Source organism: Hylobates moloch, unplaced genomic scaffold (genome assembly GCF_009828535.3).
Source record: "Hylobates moloch isolate HMO894 unplaced genomic scaffold, HMol_V3 SCAFFOLD_37, whole genome shotgun sequence".
Lineage (NCBI taxonomy): Eukaryota > Metazoa > Chordata > Mammalia > Primates > Hylobatidae > Hylobates > Hylobates moloch.
In genome coordinates this window covers 49130-71490 of record NW_026652312.1, presented here as the reverse complement: position 1 = coordinate 71490, position 22361 = coordinate 49130, and the positions used below count along the sequence as shown (strand labels likewise).

The window sequence follows — 22361 nt, the reverse complement described above, 5'->3', positions numbered from 1 at the left end:
GTTTCACCATGTTAGCCAGGCTGGTCTCGAACTCCTGACCTCAGGAGATCCACCCACCTTGGCCTCCCAAAGTGCTGGGATTACAGGCGTGAGCCACTGTGCCTGGCCAACTTCATTATATTTGCTAATCTACTGCCTTAATATTTATGTATTAAAGTAGTATTATAAATTTCTTTTAAATTTCTTTTAAATTACAGTATAATAGGGCATTATATTGGTTTGATATAAACTGAGTATATTTGTAAATTTTATTTTAGGTTAATAAAGGGGGCATTACAAAATATTTGCTCAGAAAAGGGATGATGTCCACTGATACATTTGTTCTCAGGAAAAAATATGCCATTGAGTGCAACTGTTGGTACCAACATAATGCCGTACTGAGTTATGTTATCTTAAAGACTGGGGGGAAAATTACGGTAGATATTTCAAAATCCTTTCTGATAAATGAAAATTTCAAGTGTTTTTCCCTGAAGCTTTTTTTGCCTTTTCCTGCATGCTCAGTTCTCCAAGGATGGCTTCCCTGCTGTGCACTTGGGTGAAACAGCTTTAAAATCATGCCATTGATGAAAGGATTTAAACGCACATGCACACCACAGTGCTTTTTGGTTCCCTAGTGTCTGGACCGTTCTGTCAGATGCTTTCTGTATGTTACCTCATTTAATCCTCACAATGGATGAGAGGGGTACTGTGATGGTTATTTTTTTTTTTTTTTTAAGAGACAGGGTCTCACTTTGTCACCCAGGCTGGAGTACAGTGGCATGATCATAGCTCACAGTAACCTCAGACTTCTGGCCTCAAGTATCCTGCCTCAGCCTCTCAAGTACCTGGGACTACAGGCATACACCAACACACGCAGCTAATTTTTTTTTAAAAAATTGGGGGCTGGACGCGATGGCTCACACCTGTAATTCCAACACATTGGGAGGCTGAGGCGGGCAGATCACGAGGTCAGGAGATCAAGACCATCCTGGCTAACACGGTGAAACCCCGCCTCTACTAAAAAATACAAAAAATTAGCCAGCCGTGGTGGCACGTGCCTGTAGTCCCAGCTACTTGGGAGGCTGAAGCAGGAGAATCATTTGAACCTGGGAGGTGGAGCTTGCAGTGAGCTGAGATTGTGCCACTGCACTCCAGCCTGAGCAACAGTGAGACTCCATCTCAAAAAAACAAAAAAAAATTTTGTAGAGACAGGGTCTCACTCTGTTGCCCAGGCTGGTCTTGAACTCTGGGCCTTACATGATCTTCCTGCCTCAGCTTCCCAAACCGTTGGGATTATAGGCATGAGCCACCAGCTCTGGCCTGTGATGGTTAATTTTATGTGTCATCTTGGCTAGGCAATAGTAATCAGATATTTGGTCAAACACCAATCTGGATGATGCTGTGCAGGTATTTATTTTATTTTATTTTATTTATTATTATTATTATTTTTTTGAGATGGAGTTTCACTGTTGTTGCCCAGGCTAGAGTACAATGGCACGTTCTCGGCTCACTGCAACCTCTGCCTCCCGAGTTTAGGCGATTCTCCTGCCTCAGCCTTCCTGAGTAGCTGGGATTACAGGCATGCGCAACCATGCCCAGCTAATTCTGTATTTTTAGTAGAGACGGGGTTTCCCCATGTTGGTCAGGCTGGTCTTGAACTCCTGACCTCAGATGATCTGCCTGCCTTGGCCTCCCAAAGTGCTGGGATTACAGGCATGAGCCACCCCTCCCAGCCCAATGCTGTGCAGGTATTTCTTAGGTGAGATTAATATTTAAGTCAGTAGACCTTGAATAAAGCTATTTATCCTCCATAATGTGGGTGGGCCTCATTCAACCTGTTGAAGGTCTTAAGAGAAAGACTGAAGATCCCCCAGGAAGAGAGAATTCTTCCTGCAAACTGCCTTCAGGCTGGAGCTGCAACATCAGTTCCTCCCAGGGTCTCCATCCTGTTGGCCCACCCTGCTGCGTTTGGATTTGCCAACTTCCACAATCACAGGAGCCAACTCCTAAAAATAAACACCCCTCCCTGGCTCTTGCTCTCCTGCAGGCACAACACACACATCATTGGTTCTGTTTCTCTGGAGAACCCTGACTGATACAGATACTGAGGGGATCAGTCCAATGATATGGTATGATAACCGAAAATGGAGTTGAGTAGGATCAGAAAATCGTCATTCCAAGTTACAGGAGGTAGACTTTCAAGCGAATATCTTCAACATCATAAACAGTACCAACCTGAGAGTTATCTCATAAAGGTTGGCATAGATGTCACATAGTCTCTGAATATGTGTTGCAAAGAGTTGGAAAACAACCCTCTGAGAAGGAAGGAGGTAACATTTCGTTAAAAGTGGTGGAAAGGCCCGGCGCAGTGGCTCATGCCAGCGCCTGTAATCCCAGCTACTCGGGAGGCTGAGGCAGTAGAATCACTTGAACCCAGGAGGCGGAGGCTGCAGTGAGCCGAGATTGTGCCACTACACTGCAGCCTGGGCAACAGAACAAGACTCCGTCTCAAAAAAATAAATAAAAGCCCAGCCCTGTGCACTCCAGTGACCCAGCTGATTCATCTTCTCCAGCCTCATCAGATAATTCTGCGTTCTATATTCCAGCCACATTGAACCACATGTACTTCCCCAAAGGTGCTAGGTTATTGTCTTTGCCCTGTCTATTCTTCCTAGAATAGACTTCCCTTTGTCTCATCAAATCCCCCCCATTCCCTCTTCCCTTTGCCTCATCAAGTCCCCTCTGTTCCTAGCACAAAATTCAATTCATTGTCAAATCCTCCAGCACCTTGCTACTCAAGGTCCTCAGACCAGCAACAACTAACTGCATTTCCTGGGAGCTTGACAGAAATGCAAAACCTCAAACCCCATTTCAGACCTACTGAATCATAATCTGCATCTTAACATGATCCCCAAGTGATTTCTATGACCTTTAAAATTTGAGAATACTACTCTCAAACTCGAGTGGATGAGGAAAAGAATGTGTCAGTCACTGAGACTGAAGTCCATGTATTGGAATGAAGGGGGACAATGAGAATATTTGCCAGCAAAGAAATGAAATAGAAATGAATTACATTAAAAGTGTCTATCATCTGCACGTAAATTGTACAACGCTTAGGTAGCTATTATATGAAGGAAAAAAAACTACCAGAAATCCAGAAGGGGAAAATAATGAATGGAATACAAGATAGAACTTAAGAGACATTTTGTGATTTAAAAAGAGAGATTAGGGCATTATAGAAGAAGCGGTTTAGAGACTTGCCCAATGGATTTCCAGAAGTATTTTTAAGAGCATTTTTGGGTAAATGTATACAAGAATGATACATACTGTTAAATCTCATAAATTGTACTTTTTAGAAACATTGTAATTAAGCTGTCTAAACTTAAGTTTATACATGGAAAACCAAACTCAAAGCATGGATATAAAATATTCCCATTTTCAACCATCTATTTTGATGGGAAAGCTTGTGATACTGTCTATAGGTTTAAGCTTTTAAAATTTTCCCCAAGTCACCCAGTAACACAGACAAATTTCTACTTAAGAGACTTTCAGTGCATGGTTCTGATTCTTGTCGCGTAAGAATGGAAAATGTGTTGGCATCTCAAGTAAGAATAGTAATGATAGCCACTCATTGGCGGCTATGTGTGAGGCACTGCGTTGGAGGCTTTTCACATGTGGTATTCATTATTTGCTTTCGAGTATATAAGAACACTTGTTCCAATTTATTTTCCCTAAAGAGGATTCGTGTAAAAGAGCGGGGGTTGAGTATTTATTGAAGCATCCACGCAAATTCTGCAGAACAGTCCAAAAAAATGGACTTGTGGGACAAGTATCTAAAGTATATCTGGAAATTTAGAAGAAAGCCTCATTGATAAAAAGATAAATTATTTTGAATGATTCAGTACTTTGTTTATTTCTGAAATGGAGGGAGTATGACCAAGTGCTCAACTACTCTCAGGAATAATGGGTTAAACCGACCTCAGGTGCCTCTTGATGTGATGCACTGAGCATGAGGCAACATCACTTATCTGGGATTCCTGACAAAAACACGTAACCTGAACCCACTCATGAGGAAACATCAGACAAGCCCAAACTGAAAGATACAGAACTGGCCTGGATTCCTCAAAAATGTCCGTGTTATAAAAGACCAGAGTGAGGAACTCCTCCAAACTGAAGGGGACTAACTAGATATGCTAACTCAATGTAATACATGGTCCTAGACTGAATCCTGGATCAGAATATTACAAAGGTCGTCAGTTAATACTTATTGTTGTTGCTGTTGTTGTTATTTTTTAAGACAGTCAGGCTGTCTGTCACGCAGGCTGGAGTGCAGTGATGCAATCATAGCTCACTGCAGACTTGCAGGCCTGTGCTCAAGCAAGCCTCCGACCTCAGCCTCCTGAGTAGCTGGGATTACAGGCGTGCACCACCACCCCTGCCTAATTTTTTATGTTTTTTGTAGAGACGGGGTCTCACTATGTTGCCCAGGCTGCTCTCAAACTTGGGCTCAAGTGATTCTTCCACCTCAGCCTCCCGAAGTGCTGGGATTATAGGTGCGAACCATCACCATCTGCTTTTCAGTAAAATTCGACTATGAACTTTAGATGAGATAATAATACTCTATCAATGTTAAATTTCCTGAATCTTATAAATTGTACTGTCGTTATGTGAGACAGCATCCTTGTTCTTAGGAAATACACCCTGAAATGTTTAGGAGTAAAGGGTCTAGCCTGTAGACCATTTATTCCACAGGGTCTGTGCCTGTAGTCCTAGCTACTGAGGAGGCTGAGGTGGGAGGATTGTTTGAACCCAGGAGTTCAAGGCTGCGGTGCACTGTGGTTGTGCCCATGAATGCACTCCAGCCTGGGCAACATAGTGAGACCCCCATATCTTAAAAAAAAAAAGACAAGAGAAGTTGGGGGGCATCATGTCTGCAACTTGCACTCAAATGGTGTAAGAGAGAGAGGAAGAAAGTGAACATAAAAGCAAATAAAATTAACAGCAGATGGGGCTGGGGAAAGAGTATATCAAGTTCTTTGTGCTGTTGTTACAACTTGCTCTACAAATTCGAAATCAAAATAAGTCTTTTAACAGATTTTTTAATGCAAAAAATATTTCAACTGGATTTGGTGAATGATAGAAGCGTTTGGGATAATTTAGTCCGTAATAGCTCTAATCCGACAAAAAATTAGTTCAGTGACAGAAAGTAACTAATCCAAGCCCTCCTCCACACACTGCAATAAATCATTTCACTTATACCCATCTCAAAATTCAGACTACATTAAAATGTTAGATGTCGAACTGTTCCCTTTTTCAATACGAGGTATTCCTAAGGTCAGGATCTACTGAGGAGGACAGCGAAGTCTCCTTCCATCACAGAGTGTCTCAAATAGACATGATGACTTGCTGATGAATCAGATCTCTGGCAACAGAGGGTGAGTAATATTCTAATGAATTGGCAAGATTCTCCAAAAGAGCAAGATGTCTTTCTGTGCGTAAGGAACAGGAGTTTCTGAATGGGCCTGAGCTATTCTATTCCTTTTTCTAGCATGGATATCTGCTGTCAAACTCTATTGAAAAACTGGATGCCTGCAAAGTTCACTGTGCTGTGGGATTAGACAGAAAGCTATTATTGGCGAATGGTTTGTACACAGACCTCAGGAAATCGTTGTTGAATATATACTTCCACATTCTTTAATTCTCCTCCGAACTCCATAAAATATTTAAAACAGATACCAAAATCCCCATTTTACTTATAAAAACCCATACAGGAAAATTATGCAACTTGCCCAAGATTCCATAAATAGTTTAGGGGAAAACCTAGAATTTGAATGGGTATGAGCTTACTCCGCTAACCCGTGTGAGGTTTTGAGGGGAGTTACAGATTTACCTCCATCTCACAAACGGTGCTTTCTCAGCTCTTGTAACTCACGGGGGTGGCCATTCTCCCGAGGTTAAACCTAATGATAAGAAATTCTGAGGACACAATCTCTTGTTTTCTTTAACTATAAAAGGGGTATAATGCCCACTTACCCACTGAATAAACATCACTGTGGCAATCCAGTATAAATTACACAATGCTTCAATAGGTTAAAAGAAGCCACGAAACTGATTATTGGTATTACTATGAGAAACCTCTCCCTAATTTATACGTTAAAGCAGCCAGACTTTTTCTATGATGATTTAGAAAAGTAAAAAATCATACCTTTTCCTTTTTTGGTAGCTTCGGCAGCTTAGATGGTTTGGAAGCTCTTGGCAATGATGACTTACTCTGCCTAACAAGAATAGCCCATTTGGAATTTCTCTGATCAGTGTCCTCGAAAGCACTCATATGCCAGGCAAAAGAAGCGCGACTCTGTTTTCCTTGCATATCCAGGACATGAGGTTTTGGTTGCCTGGAATAGGAACACATTGGTTCTCAAATGGAAAAGATCTAGAAACAAGACCACCAGTTTTCAGATAGTTGAGACTTGTCTGTTTTTCTAGTAATTTAAGGTGATTCTAGCCATGTGGCTTAGGAAAGCTGAAGACCTGACCCATCCTGGGAAGTTTCTGGACTCTCTCCACTCTACATCACTGGACTGCTAGAGATCCAAAGAACCACCCCCTAGATGGATACCTGTCTAGGAAGCTTGTTGATGAATGCACTACTGTCCATTCAGAGCCAAGCACGGAAGATGCTGTGAAGTTGAAGGTGATATGCTAACGCTGAGGCTTCATGAGACCCATGTGATCTCCTGAGGGACACGGCCTATCCATTTTGAGGTCTCATGGACATTCAGGAAAACACCAGCTTTTCTATTCCAAGCTCTGGCTTTGGACTGCATTTTAGAGGAAAGATCTGGGCTTCTTCCTCTTTCCCTGGTGAGATCCTTGGCTAAGTTCTAACAACCCTAAATTAGAACATTATCTCAGCCCTGCCTTTCCATTATAAAAGGCTGACTCTGGGGAACAGACAGAAACAGGATTGTAAGGGTAGGGATCTGCCAACTCATTTGGAAAGCTGTTGTTGCTTAGAGAGCCTCTTGGGACTTCTTATTCACCATCCTTCCACCTGGGCTGCAAGAGCCCCTTGGGGACTACAAAGTTCTCTTTCTAGAATCTGAGTCTGTGGGTTCCCAAGAACTCATATGGTCTTTGGACCATGATTTGTGGGAGATTTGCATCACCCTTCACTCACTCAAGAATCTACAGGCATTTTCTACATGGCTGGCACGGTACAAGGCACCGTGAGGACCAGCAGTAGTAAGACAAAGCCCCTGTTGTCATAGAGCTTATATACCTGTGGGGGAGACAAAAAAATAAACAGATAACTGAAATATTTGGGAAGTACTAGGAAGAAAAATTAAGGCAGATGGGTAGAAAATCTTGGGCATGCTATTTTCATGAGGTTAGACAGGAGAGGATGAGGTAATGTTTGAGCAGAGATCTCAGTGAAGCAAGAGTGTGAGCAATTCTCCCAGCATACAGAGGTCAGGCAGTTCCTTCCTGCTCCTGACAATCACAGAATCCCTGTGGTGGGAGGGAAGTGACCATGGCTGTCTCCAGCAGACCCTCCCCTGACATCTCATCATCCTAGAATAAAGTCTCCGCTCCTCAGTGTAGCATGCAGGGGAGTTTGTTGTTGCTGTTTGGTTTTTGTCTGCTTTTGTCTTATGTATGTACGTATGTATGTATGTATGTATGTATGTATGTATGTATGTAGAGATGGAGTCTCGCTCTGTCACCCAGGCTGGAGTGCGATGACACGATCTCTGCTCACTGCAGCCTCCACCTCCCAGGTTCAAGCAATTCTCCTGCCTCGGCCTCCCAAGTAGCTGAGATTACAGGTGAGCACCACCACGCCCAGTAAATTTTTGTATTTTTAGTAGAGATAGGGTTTCACCATGTCGACCAGGCTGGTCTTGAACTCCTGTCCTCAGGCCGTCCTCCCGCCTCAGCCTCCCAAAGTGCTGGGATTACAGGTGTGAGTCACCACCTGGCCTGTCTGCTTTCTTTTTAAAAATGGTCCTGCTGGGTGTGGTGGTTCATGCCTGTAATCCCAGCACTTTGGGAAGCTCAGGCAGGCAGAACACGAGGTCAGGAGATCAAGACCATCCTGGCCAACATGGCAAAACCCAGTCTCTGCTGAAAATACAAAAAATTAGCCAGGTGTAATGGCACGCGCCTGTAGTCCCAGCTACTCGGGAGGCAGAGGCAGGAAAATCACTTGAACCCAAGAGGTAGAGGTTGCAGTGAGCCAAGATTGCGCCACTACACTCCAGCCTGGGTGACAAAAAAAGACTCCATCTAAAAAAAAAAAAAAATAGTTATAATACAAACAACTAGCCGGGTGTGGTGGTGCATGCCTGTAATCCTAGCTACTTGGGAGGCCAAGGCAGGAGAATCACTTGAACCTGGGAGGCGGAGGTTGCAGTAAGCCAAGATCACATCACTGCACTCCAGCCTGGGTGACAGAGCAGGGGGAAAAAAAAAAGGTCCAACTTCAGTTGATGCTTCTGGCTCACTCTCCTCAGCCTGTCTCTACTTTCAGACACACACAGTCCTTCCTTTTGCCTTCACCTTCCCCTCGATGAGCTCCAAAGAAGCTGCACTCTGAGACTCACAGCCTTTTGCTTCGATTTCCTCTGCTTGTGATTCCCTCTCCTCCTTCTTTCCTGGAAAACTGCAACTAAGTTGGGGCTTTAAACATTACCTTTTCCATGAAGACTTTTTGTTCCTGTCTTTTTTTTTTTTTTTTTGAGACGGAGTCTCGCTCTGTCGCCCAGGCTGGAGTGCAGTGGCGCAATCTCGGCTCACTGCAAGCTCCACCTCCCAGGTTCACGCCATTCTCCTGCCTCAGCATCTCCGAGTAGCTGGGACTACAGGCGCCCGCCACCACACCCGGCTAATTTTTTGTATTTTTAGTAGAGACAGGGTTTCACCGTGGTCTCGATCTCCTGACCTCGTGATCCGCCTGCCTCGGCCTCCCAAAGTGCTGGGATTACAAGCGTGAGCCACCGCGCCCGGCTTGTTCCTGTCTTGAAGCAATTTTTCTCCTTTAATAGCACTATTTGACTTTTTTTTTTTTTTTTTTTTTTTTGAGACACATTCTCTGTCTCCCATGCTGAAGTGCAATGGCGTGATGTCAGCTCACTGCAACCTCTGCCTCCCAGGTCCAAGTAATTTACCTGCCTCAGCCTCCCAAGTAGCTGGGATTACAGGCACCCACCACGCCTGGCTAATTTTTGTATTTTTAGTAGAGACAGGGTTTCACCATGTTATCCAGGCTAGTCTCAAACTCCTGACCTTAGGTGATCCACCCGCCTCGGCCTCCCAAAGTGCTGGGATTACAGGCGTAAACCATCATGCCCGGCCTGACTTCTTTTGTAGAAACTATTAGAATATTCTTGAATTCCTAGCTCAGCAGTCTCTCTTTCTACAAATTCAGTGCCCCTTAAAAGGTCCGGAGTGTATCTCATTTGTCATTGGCTCCCCAGTGCCATTACCCTGCCTGACACGTAACTGACACTCAACTAATCTTGGAGAATGGAGAAAGACAGAAGGACAGGGAAGACCAGAACCGAGTGACATGAAGGGTGCCTGCCTTCCCTCCCACTCCCTTCACCCCACCTGCTCTACAGCCTCTATCCCCTCCTGCCAGGCAGCTATGTAGGACAGGATCCCTGCGGTCCAGTTTTTCTGAGTTGTGTTATTTACAAGTACAGATTAATAGCTGGAAATAATTTCAAGAAAGCTTAAAAGGCAGGAGAGCTGATGGTGAGAATGTAAGCAACAGATAGTGCTTATAGTTTATATTAGCTTGATTAATGATGCATGGGAAAACTATTTCATGCAAAGGTCACCTTTTCTTTAACATGTTATACAAGTAACTATATAGAAGAGTTTAGAAAAGAAAAATCCTTGCCCGTCTTTAGTCTTCACTTAAGTGCTAAAATATTTTATTATCTTTTAAATTCAGTATCTCCTACGTCCCTGAAATTGGTATCACCAGAAGCAATAGAAAGTTAAAAATTAGATGTAGTTCGAAGATATTAAAGGTTTTACAAATATACTGGCCACATCAACTATGGGGATTTACCCACACTGTATTGAACTGGGCCCCAGATGGGACCCAAAGTCTAAAGAGACAAACCAAGGAGCAGAAGGTTTGGCTCCAGATGGGCCATGAGTGCCAGGCCCACGTGATGGGTAGGTGTCAGGTGCACACACAAAATAGCAGCAAACACACGCATGCCCCACAATGAACACCATCACCAGACATTTTCAGTGCAACATTCTTACTATTTAATTACTACACTAAATAGGCCCCTTAGTCAGATACTTTTCTTTTTTGTTGTTTTTTGAAACAACCTGAAGCTTATAGAAAAGTTGGAAGCACAGTACAAAATCTTTTCTCAAACCAGTTAAAAGTACTGGTTGTTGACAGGATATCTATCATCCCCCAAGTTGTTGACAGGATACCTATCATCCCAAGTACATCAGTGTGTAATTCCCACAAACAAGGACATTCTACATAACCTCAACATAACCGTCAAAAGCAGAGAAAATGGGAAAATTAACATTTTTATATTACTACCATCGAATGCTCAGACACCATTCAAGTTTGGCCAGGCATCCCAATAACATCCATTTTGCAAAAGAATCCAGTTTAGAATCACGTGTTACATTAGTTTTTATGTCTCCTTCAATCTGGCACCGTTTCTCAGTCTTCCTGTGACTTTCACATAGCCTTGATACTTTTGTAGAATCCAGGCCAGTTATTTTGTAGATGTCCCTCAATTTGGGTTTCTTATGTTTCCTCTTGGTTAGATTGGGGTTATGCATTTTTGGACAGGAATAACACAGAATGACCATAATTTTGAGTTGTCCCATTACTGATAATGTTCACTTAGGTCACTTGCTTAAAATGCTACCTACCAGAATTCTCCTTTATACCATCACATTTCTTGTTATTAGTACTTTTTGGAAAAGTACTTTGGAATTATGTAAAAATCTCATCCCATATGAAATGTATTTGTTTAAATCTATTTATTTCAGTATGGGCTCACGGTTTCTTGCTTTATCCAGTAAGTAATAATCCATCATTAACATTGTTCATTTTGATGCTCAAGTTATCCCAGATTTGGCTAGTAGTAGCCCCTTCAATCTGGCTTCCGTGTCCTTTTGACATGTCCCTGTTATTCTTCATACACTTCCTTATGTTTTGGCACAAAAGATGTTCCAGGGTCATCTTTTCCCACCCCAGCCCTGGAATAATCCATTTTGTGAAGGAACTTGTTGGAGGTGGGGCCTGGTGGGAGGGGATTGGATTACTAGGTGGGGGGTTCTAATCATTTAGCACCATCCCCTGTTGTAGGAAGTCAGGGACCCCCGAATGGAGGGACCAGCTGGAGCTGCAGCAGAGGAAGATGAATTGTGAAGATTTTGTGGACATTTATCAGTTCCTAAATAATACTTTTATAATTTCTTATGCCTGTCCTTACTTTAATCTCTTAATCCTATTATCTTCGTAAGCTGAGGGTGTACGTCACCTCAGGACCACTGTGATAATTGTGTTAACTGTGTAAATTGATTGTAAAACATGTGTGTTTGAACAATATGAAATCAGTGCACCTTGAAAAAGAACAGAATAACAGCGATTTTTAGGGAAAAAGGGAAGACAACCATAAGGTCTGACTGCCTGTGGGGTCGGGCAAAAACAGCCATATTTTTCTTCTTGTAGAGAGCCTATAAATGGACATGCAAGTAGGAAAGATATCACTAAATTCTTTTCCTAGCAAGGAATATTAATATTAATACCCTGGGAAAGGAATGCATTCCTAGGGGGAGATCTATAAACGACCACTCTGGGAGTGTCTGTCTTATGCGGTTGACATAAGGACTGAGATATGCCCTGGTCTCCTGCAGTACCCTCAGGCTTACTAGGATGGGGAAAAAACTCCGCCCTGGTAAATTTGTGGTCAAACCGGTTCTCTGCTCTTGAACCCTGTTTTCTATTGTTTAAGATGTTTATCAAGACAATACATGCACCACTGAACATAGACCCTTATCAGTAGTTCTGCTTTTGCCCTTTGCCTTGTGATCTTTGTTGGACCCTCATCAGTAGTTCTGCTTTTGCCCTTTGTCCTGTTCCCTCAGAAGCATGTGATCTTTGTTCTGCTTTTTGCCCTTTGAAGTACTTGATCTTTGTACCTACTCTGTTATTATACCCCCTCCCCTTTTGAAACCCTTAATAAAAAACTTGCTGGTTTGAGGCTCAGGTGGGCATCATGGTCCTACCGATATGTGATGTCACCCCTGGTAACCCAGCCGTAAAATTATTCTCTTTATACTCTTTCTCTTTATTTCTTAGCCGGCTGACACTTATGGAAAATAGAAAGAACCTACATTTAAATATTGGGGGCGAGTTCCCCCGATAATCCCTGTAGTGCTGTCTCGTGACAGAGTTCTCACAAGATCTGGTTGTTTGAAAGTGTGTAGGCCGAGCGCAGTGGCTCAAGCCTGTAATCCCAGCACTTTGGGAGGCCAAGACAGGCAGATCACCAGAGGTCCGGAGTACAAGACCAGCCTGTCCAATATGGTGAAACCTCGTCTCTACTAAAAAAACAAAAATAATTAGCCAGGCATGGTGGCACGCATTGGTAATTCCAGCTACTTGGAAGGCTGAGGCACAAGAATTGCTTGAACCTGGGAGGCGGAGGTTGCAGTGAGCTGAGATCACACCACTGCACTCCAGCCTGGGTGACAGAGTGAGACTCCATCTCAAAATTTTAAAAAAAAAGGAAAAAGAAAAAGAAAAAAAGAAAGTGTGTAGCACCTCCCACTTCACTCTTTCTCTCTCCTATTGGCCATAGGAAGATGTGCCTGCTTCTGCTTTCCCTTCATCTTCTGCCATGATGGTAAGTTTTCTGAGCCCTCCCCAGAAGCAGAAGCCTGTACAGCCTGCAGAACTGTAAGCCAATTAAACCTCTTTTCTTTATAAATTACCCAGTCTCAGATATATCTTTATAGCAGTGCAAGAAAAGATTAATACAGAACTCTAGTTCCTTTTCATGGAGAATGGTATTTAAAAACCCAAGATCTCGGTGTTAAACATCCTTATTGCTATAGGGGTGACACTGTTCCTGAGCTATAGTTTTCTCCCTTGCCATATTTGTAAATTTCTTCTACTACAGTGATAAACCTGGCTCCCATTCCTTCTACATATTTATTTATTTATTTATTTATTTATTTATTTATTTATTTTGAGACAGAGTCTTGCTCTGTCACCCAGGCTGGAGTGCAGTGGTGCAATCTTGGCTCACCTCAAGTTCCACCTCCTGGATTCATGCCAATCTCCTGCCTCAGCCTCCCAAGTAGCTGGGACTACAGGTGCCCGCCACCACACCCAGCTAATTTTTTTGTATTTTTAGTAGAGATGGGGTTTCACTGTGTTAGCCAGGATGGTCTCAATCTCCTGATCCCGTGATCTGCCCACCTTGGCCTCCCAAAGTGCTGGGATTACAGGCGTGAGCCACCGCACCCAGCCTTACATATTTACTTTTTTGATCTGCCTCCTTGTCTATAACCAATCTCCCAATGCTACTGCCACCCCCCTCTGCCTTGTGTATGCCCTCCTCACACCACTTGGAACTGAACATCCCAGCCCAGGATGCTCTCCCCAGCAGAACCCTTCTCACTCTGCTCTGGACCACCACAGTCCCCCAAATCCCCACTCTGGGGCAGACAATCCCTTTGCCAGGCTGCACCTAGTGGCTCTAAGACTGTATTGTGGAGGAAGGGAAGAGGAACATGGTCAGATATCTCTGAGACATCCCCAAATGTCTAGAAGAAGATACTGTATATATCTGCTGATTAAATAAATTGATTTTATATCACTAGATCCAGATTGTTAGATCATATCATTCAATCATGTTTTAGGTCACTTTTAAATTGAGATATAATTCATATACAATTGAATCCATAGACATTTAAGTGAACAATTCAGTAGGGTTTTATTATATTCAAAAGATTATGCAATCACCACCACTTAATAATTTCAGACATTTTCACCAACCCCAAAAAGATACTTTATATTCATTAACACTCAGTCCCCATTCTCCCCTTCCTCCAGCCCCTAGCGATTTCTATCTCTATGCATTTGCCTACTGGGAACATTTTATATAAATGGAATCATACAAAATGTGGCCTTTTGTCTTCTTTCAGTTAGAATAATGATTTCAAGAATTGTCCATGTTGTAGAATGTACTTCATTCCTTTTTATGGCCAAATATTATTTCATGGTATGGATATATAATAGTTTCTACATATTCATCACTTGGTGGATATTCAGTCATCCCAGCACCATTGTCAAAAAGACTATTCTAACATATTGAATTGTCTCAGCATCCTTGTTAAAGTTAGTTGACCATAAATATAAGGGTTTATTTCTGGACTCTAAAATTTATTCCTTTGATCTATATATCTATCTTTATGCCAGTACCATACTGTCTTGATTACTGTAGCTTTGTAGTAAGTTTTGAAATGGAAAAGTGTGAGTTCTCCAACTTTGTTCTAAGATTGTTTTGACTATTCTGGATCCCTTATATTTCCATTTGAATTTTAGGATACTTTTGTCAATTTCTACAAAGAAGCCAGTTGAGATTTTGATAGGGACTGCATTGAATCTGTAGATCTATTTAGAGAAGAATATATTAAGTCTTCTAGTTAATGAATATGTATTTCTATTTATTTGGGTCTTTACTTTCTTTCAATGATGTTTTGTTTTCAGTGTGCACATTTTGTGCTTGTTAAATTTACTTCTAAATATCTTATTCTTTTGATATTATAAATGAAATTGTTTTAATTTCATTTTAGACTATTCATTGCTAATGTAAAAAATACAATTGATTTTTGTATCTTGATCTTATACTGTGACCTACTGAACTTATTAGTTCTAATGGATTTTATGTAGATTCCTTAGGATTTTTTATATATAAGATCATGTTATCAGCAACTAGAGATAGTATTACTTCTTCTTCTCCAATATGACGCCTTTTATTTTGTTTTCTATCTAAGTGCCCTGGCTAGAATACCTATCACAAGGATGAATAGACATAGTGAGAACTGACATGCTTGTCTTTGATCATAGAATAAACACATGCAGTTTTTTACCATAAATATTATATTCTCTGTGGTTTTTTTATAGATGCACTTTATCAATGTTATATGCTGGTTTTCTCCCCAAGTTTATATGTTGAGATCCTAACCCCCAAGATGATCCTATTTGCTGATAGGACCTATAAGGAGATAATAAAGGTTAGGTGAGGTCATAAGGGTGGGGCCTTTATCCAATAGGACTGGTGTCCTTATAAAAAGAGAAAGAGACACCAGAGAGCTATCTCTCTGCATATGCACATAGAAAAACCATGTAAGGACACAGAAAATAGCCACCTCCAAGCCAAGAAGAGTGGCCTTACCAGGAACCAACCCTAACAGTACCTTGATCTTGAATTTCTAGCTCCAGAACTGTGAGAAAATTAATCTCTGTTGTTGAGCCACCCAGTCTGTGGCATTTTGTTACAGCAGTGCAAGCAAACTAATACAGTCAGGTTGAGAACATCCCCTTCTATTCCTAGTTTGTTAAGTGTTTTTCATCATGAAAAAGGGTTAGAGTTTTTGTCAAATGCTTTTTCTGCATTTATTGCAATGATCATATGGATGGTTTTTGTTTATTTTTTGAGACAAAGTTTTGCTCTTGTTGCACAGGCTGGAGTGCAATGGCGCAATCTCTGCTTACTGCAACCTCTGCCTCCTGGGTTCAAGTGATTCTCCTGCCTCAGCCTCCCAAGTAGCTGGGATTACAGGTGCCTACCACCATGCCTGGCTAATTTTTTTGTATTTTTAGTAGAGACATGGTTTCACCATGTTGGTTAGACTGGTCTCAAACTCCTGACCTCAGGTGATCAAACTGCCTCGGCCTCCCGAAGCACTGGGATTACAGGAGTCAGCCACTGCACCTGGCCTGTTTGTTTTTTCAAACAAGGTCTTACTATATTGCCCAGGTTATACTTGAACTTTTGGTCCCAAGGGATCCTCTCACCTCAGTTTCCCAAGTCGCTGAGACTCCAGGCATGTACCACCATGCCTGGCTTGACCATGTGGTTTTTATCCTTCATTCTGTTGACATAGTATATTACACTGATTGATTTTCATACATTAAATCAACCATGCAGGTCCTGGGATAGATTCCACTTGGTCATGATGTATAATCCTTTTTATGTTGCTAGATTTGGTTCACTAGTAGTTTGTTGAACATATTTTGTATCCATATTCATGGCAGGTATTAGTCTGCAGTTTTCTTGTTATATCTTTGTCTGCTTTGGTAACAGAGTAATAAATGAATTGGAAGTGTTTCCTCCTTGTTTATTTTTCTGGAAACAGTTTGTGAATAATTTCTGTTAATTATTCTGTAAATGTTTGCTAGAATTTACCAGTGAAGTTATTTAGGCTTCAGCTTTTCTTTGTGGGAAGTTTGTTGATTAATGATTTAATTTTTTAACTTGTTATAGGTCTATTCAAATTTTCTATTTCTTCTTGAATCCATTTTGGTAGTTTGTATCTTTCTAGGGATTTATCAATTTTATTGAACTGATCTAATTTGTTGAATATAATTGTTTGCAGTACTCCCTTATAATAATTCGTATTACTATAAGATCAGTAGTGATGTCTTTATTTTATTCCTGATTTTAATAATTTAAATGTTTTCTCTTATTTCTTAGTGATATCTTAGTTCAGCAGTCCCCAAACTTTTTGGCACCAGGGACCAGTTTCATGGAAGACAATTTTTCCGTGGACGAAGAGGGGGTTGAATGGGATGGTTTCAGGATGAAACTGTCACCTCAGATCCTCAGGCATTACTTAGATTCATAAGAAGCACACAACCTAGATCCCTCACATGTGCAGTTCACAATAGGGTTCACAGTCTTATGAAAATCTAATGCTGCCACTGATCTGACAGGAGGCAGAGCTCAGGCAGTAATGCTCTCTGGCCTGCTGCTCACCTCCTCCTGTGTAGCTCAGTTCCTAACGGGTACAGGTCTACAGCCTAGGGGATGGGGATACCTGTCTTAATTCATCTGGACTGCAGTAACAAAATACTATACACTGAGTGGCTTATAAATAACAGAAATTTGGAGGATGGGAAGTTCAAGATCAAGGCACCAGCAGATTTAGTGTCTAGTAAAGACTTGCTTCCACCGAGACAGCCATTTTCTTCCTGTGTCCTCACAGGGTGGAAGGGTCTCTCTCAAGCCTCTTTTATAAAGGCATTAATTCCACCTTCATGATCTAGTCACCTTCCAAAGGCCCCACCTTCTAATGCCATCACCTTGTGGTCGAAGACTTTAACATATGAATATTGAGGGGACATAAACATTCAGACTGTAGCAGTCAGTCTCACTAATGTTTTGTCAATTATATCATTTAAGAATCAACTTTTAGGCAGGGGTTGCAATCCTAATCTCTGATAAAATAGACTTTAAACCAAACAGATAATAGACTTTAAACCAAAGATCAAAAGAGACAAAGAAAGCCATTACATAATGGTAAAGGGATCAATTCAACAAGAAGAGCTAACTATCCTAAATATATACGCACCCAACACAGGAGCACCCAGATTCAAAAAGCAAGTCCTGAGTGACCTACAAAGAGACTTAAACTCCCACACAATAATAACGGGAGATTTTAATACCCCACTGTCAACATTAGACAGATCAACGAGACAGAAAGTTAAAAAGGATACCCAGGAATTGAACTCAGCTCTGCACCAAGCAGACCTAATAGACATCTACAGGACTCTCCACCCCAAATCAACAGAATATACATTTTTTTCAGCACCACACCACACCTATTCCAAAACTGACCACATAGTTGGAAGTAAAGCGCTCCTCAGCAAATGTAAAAGAACAGAAATTATAACAAACTGTCTCTCAGACCACAGTGCAATCAAACTAGAACTCAGGATGAAGAAACTCACTCAAAACCGCTCAACTACATGGAAACTGAACAACCTGCTCCTGAATGACTACTGGGTACATAACAAAATGAAGGCAGAAATAAAGATGTTCTTTGAAACCAATGAGAACAAAGACACAACATACCAGAATCTCTGGGACACATTCAAAGCAGTGTGTAGAGGGAAATTTATAGCACTAAATGCCCACAAGAGAAAGCAGGAAAGATCCAAAATTGACACCCTAACATCACAATTAAAAGAACTAGAAAAGCAAGAGCAAACACATTCAAAAGCTAGCAGAAGGCAAGAAATAACTAAAATCAGAGCAGAACTGAAGGAAATAGAGACACAAAAAAACTCTTTAAAAAATTAATGAATCCAGGAGCTGGTTTTTTGAAAAGATCAACAAAATTGATAGACCGCTAGCAAGACTAATAAAGAAGAAAAGAGAGAAGAATCAAATAGAAGCAATAAAAAATGATAAAGGGGATATCACCACCGATCCCACAGAAATACAATCTACCATCAGAGAATACTACAAACACCTCTACGCAAATAAACTAGAAAATCTAGAAGAAATGGATGAATTCCTCAACAAATACACCCTCCCAAGACTAAACCAGGAAGAAGTTGAATCTCTGAATAGACCAATAACAGGCTCTGAAATTGTGGCAATAATCAATAGCTTACCAACCAAAAAGAGTCCAGGACCTGATGGATTCACAGCCGAATTCTACCAGAGGTACAAGGAGGAACTGGTACCATTCCTTCTGAAACTATTCCAATCGATAGAAAAAGAGGGAATCCTCCCTAACACATTTTATGAGGCCAGCATCATCCTGATACCAAAGCCTGGCAGAGACACAACCAAAAAAGAGAATTTCAGACCAATATCCTTGATGAACATTGATGCAAAAATCCTCAATAAAATACTGGCAAACCGAATCCAGCAGCACATCAAAAAGCTTATCCACCATGATCAAGTGGGCTTCATCCCTGGGATGCAAGGCTGGTTCCACATACACAAATCAATAAATGTAATCCAGCATCTAAACAGAACCAAAGGCAAAAACCACATGATTATCTCAACAGATGCAGAAAAGGCCTTTGACAAAATTCAACAACCCTTCATGCTAAAAACTCTCAATAAATTAGGTATCGATGGGATGTATCTCAAAATAATAAGAGCTATCTATGACAAACCCACAGCCAATATCATACTGAATGGGCAAAAACTGGAAGCACTCCCTTTGAAAACTGGTACAAGACAGGGATGCCCTCTCTCACCACTCCTATTCAACATAGTGCTGGAAGTTCTGGCCAGGGCAATCAGGCAGGAGAAGGAAATAAAGGGTATTCAATTAGGAAAAGAGGAAGTCAAATTGTCCCTGTTTGCAGATGATATGATTGTATATCTAGAAAACCCCATTGTCTCAGCCCAAAATATCCTTAAGCTGATTAGCAACTTCAGCAAAGTCTCAGAATACAAAATCAATGTACAAAAATCACAAGCATTCTTGTACACCAATAACAGACAAACAGAGAGCCAAATCATGAGTGAACTCCAATTCACAATTGCTTCAAAGAGAATAAAATACCTAGGAATCCAACTTACAAGGGATGTGAAGGACCTCTTCAAGGAGAACTACAAACCACTGCTCAATGAAATAAAAGAGGATACAAACAAACGGAAGAACATTCTATGCTCATGGGTTGGAAGAATCAATATCGTGAAAATGGCCATACTGCCCAAGGTAATTTATAGATTCAATGCCATGTCCATCAAGCTACCAATGACTTTCTTCAGAGAATTGGAAAAAACTACTTTAAAGTGCATATGGAACCAAAAAAGAGCCCGCATCACCAGGTCAATCCTAAGCCAAAAGAACAAAGCTGGAGGCATCACGCTACCTGACTTCAAACTATACTGCAAGGCTACAGTAACCAAAACAGCATGGTACTGGTACCACAACAGAGACATAGATCAATGGAACACAACAGAGCCCTCAGAAATAATGCTGCATATCTACAACTATCTGATCTTCGACAAGCCTGACAAAAACAAGCAATGGGAAATGGATTCCCTGTTTAATAAATGGTGCTGGGAAAACTGGCTAGCCATATGTAGAAAGCTGAAACTGGATCCCTTCCTTACACCTTATACAAAAATTAATTCAAGGTGGATTAAAGACTTACATGTTAGACCTAAAACCATAAAAACCCTAGAAGAAAACCTAGGCAATACCATTCAGGACATAGGCATGGGCAAGGACTTCATGTCTAAAACACCAAAAGCAATGGCAACAAAAGCCAAAATTGACAAATGGGATCTCATTAAACTAAAGAGCTTCTGCACAGCAAAAGAAACTACCATCAGAGTGAACAGGCAACCTACAAATTGGGAGAAAATTTTTGCAACCTACTCATCTGACAAAGGGCTAATATCCAGAATCTACAATGAACTCAAACAAATTTACAAGAAAAAAACAAACAACCCCATCAACAAGTGGGCGAAGGATATGAACAGACACTTCTCAAAAGAAGATATTTATGCAGCCAAAAAACACATGCAAAAAGGCTCATCATCACTGGCCATCAGAGAAATGCAAATCAAAACCACAATGGGATACCATCTCACACCAGTTAGAATGGCCATCATTAAAAAGTTGGGAAACAACAGGTGTTGGAGAGGATGTGGAGAAATAGGAACACTTTTACACTGTTGGTGGGACTATAAACTAGTTCAACCATTGTGGAAGTCAGTGTGTGATTCCTCAGGGATCTAGAACTAGAAATACCATTCGACCCAGCCATCCCATTACTGGGTATATACTCAAAGGACTATAAATCATGCTGCTATAAAGACACATGCACACGTATGTTTATTGCGGCACTATTCACAATAGCAAAGACTTGGAACCAACCCAAATGTCCAACAACAATAGACTGGATTAAGAAAATGTGGTACATATACACCATGGAATACTATGCAGCCATAAAAAATGATGAGTTCATGCTCTTTGTAGGGACATGGATGAAACTGGAAACCATCATTCTCAGTAAACTATTGCAAGGACAAAAAACCAAACACTGCATGTTCTCACTCATAGGTGGGAATTGAACAATGAGAACACAGTCACACTCTGGGGACTGTTGTTGGGTGGGGGGAGCAGGGAGGGACAGCATTAGGAGATATACCTAATGCTAAATGACGACTTAATGGGTGCAGCACACCAACATGGCACATGGATACGTATGTAACAAACCTGCACATTGTGCACATGTACCCTAAAACTTAAAGTATAATAATAATAAAAATAATTTAATTACCTAGAATAAATATGAACCATATATTATAAATAAGAATTCACAAATATACTAATATCCTTGATCACAGTATTCTTCATGGTGACTCTATGAAAGCTGTAATTCCTGTCTGTCAATGTGGAATTCTGTTAAATTTAATAATAACTTGCAACATGTCATAGCAAAATGTCCTACATTAATGTAAACTTGACCTTTACATAATGTAAAAAAAAAAAAAAAAAAAATCTGACAAATTGTTTTTCATTGGGCCTATTTAAAAGATAAAGTGATACATTACATCCCAAATTTTCCTAATCAAATTTCCCTATGTTTCTTATCTTATACTAGTATCTTTTTTATAGTATTGATCCATTATAGTAGGATTTTATACAGGGAACATGCATATATGTTATGGATATTTTGTATATTACTAAGTGAATCTTTTTTCAAACATTTTATAGTCTACAACTATTTACAAGAATATATACTTTAAATGAATATTTTATACTTCTAAAATTTAGAATAAAATATTAAAATCTTGGAAAAAAAAGAATCAACTTTTAAAAAATTTTCCTGATTGCTTTTCTATTCTTTATTTTTATTAGTTATTATTTCCTTACTTCCACTGGCTTTGAATTTAGTTTGTACTTCATTTTCCAGTTTTTTTTTAAGGTATAAGGTTAGGTTCTTGGTTTTATATCTTCCCTTTTTATTGTAGGCATTGATAGCTATACATTTCTCTCTAAGCATTACCTTCACTGCATCCCTAAAGTTTTCATGTGTTGTGTGTTTGTTTGTCTCAAAATATTTTCTAATTCCCTTGTGATTTCTTTTTTGACCTATTGATTATTTAAGTTTATTGTTTAATATTTACAAATTTTTAATTATTGATTTTAAATTTAATTGTTATTGTGGCTGAAGATTTCATCATAGTTCCGTGATTTCATGCCTCTTAAATGTACTGAGACTTATTTTATGGCCCAATATATGGTCTATCTTTAAGAAAGTTCCATGAGCACTTGAAAAGAATGCATTCTCTGTTGTCATAAGTATCCTATAGATCTCTGTTAGATCTAGT

General features: G+C 40.5%; 2 long non-coding RNA genes and 1 other non-coding gene across 3 annotated transcripts in view; all 3 read right to left on the bottom strand.

Moving 5' to 3' along the window:
• The window catches only part of LOC131382518 (uncharacterized), an 80381-nt gene that overhangs the window by 13241 nt on the left and 44779 nt on the right, over positions 1–22361 (bottom strand). The gene's annotated exons all lie outside the window — the stretch shown is intronic.
• Positions 491–568, bottom strand: LOC116463471 (small nucleolar RNA SNORD55/SNORD39). The gene has a single exon (XR_004246691.1). It is a non-coding gene; the product is annotated as a small nucleolar RNA SNORD55/SNORD39 (small nucleolar RNA).
• The window catches only part of LOC131382519 (uncharacterized), a 28044-nt gene continuing 11950 nt past the window's right edge, over positions 6268–22361 (bottom strand). Inside the window, exon 3 of the long non-coding RNA XR_009212065.1 lies at positions 6268–6412. This is a non-coding gene — a long non-coding RNA (uncharacterized LOC131382519). The remainder of the gene's footprint in view (positions 6413–22361) is intronic.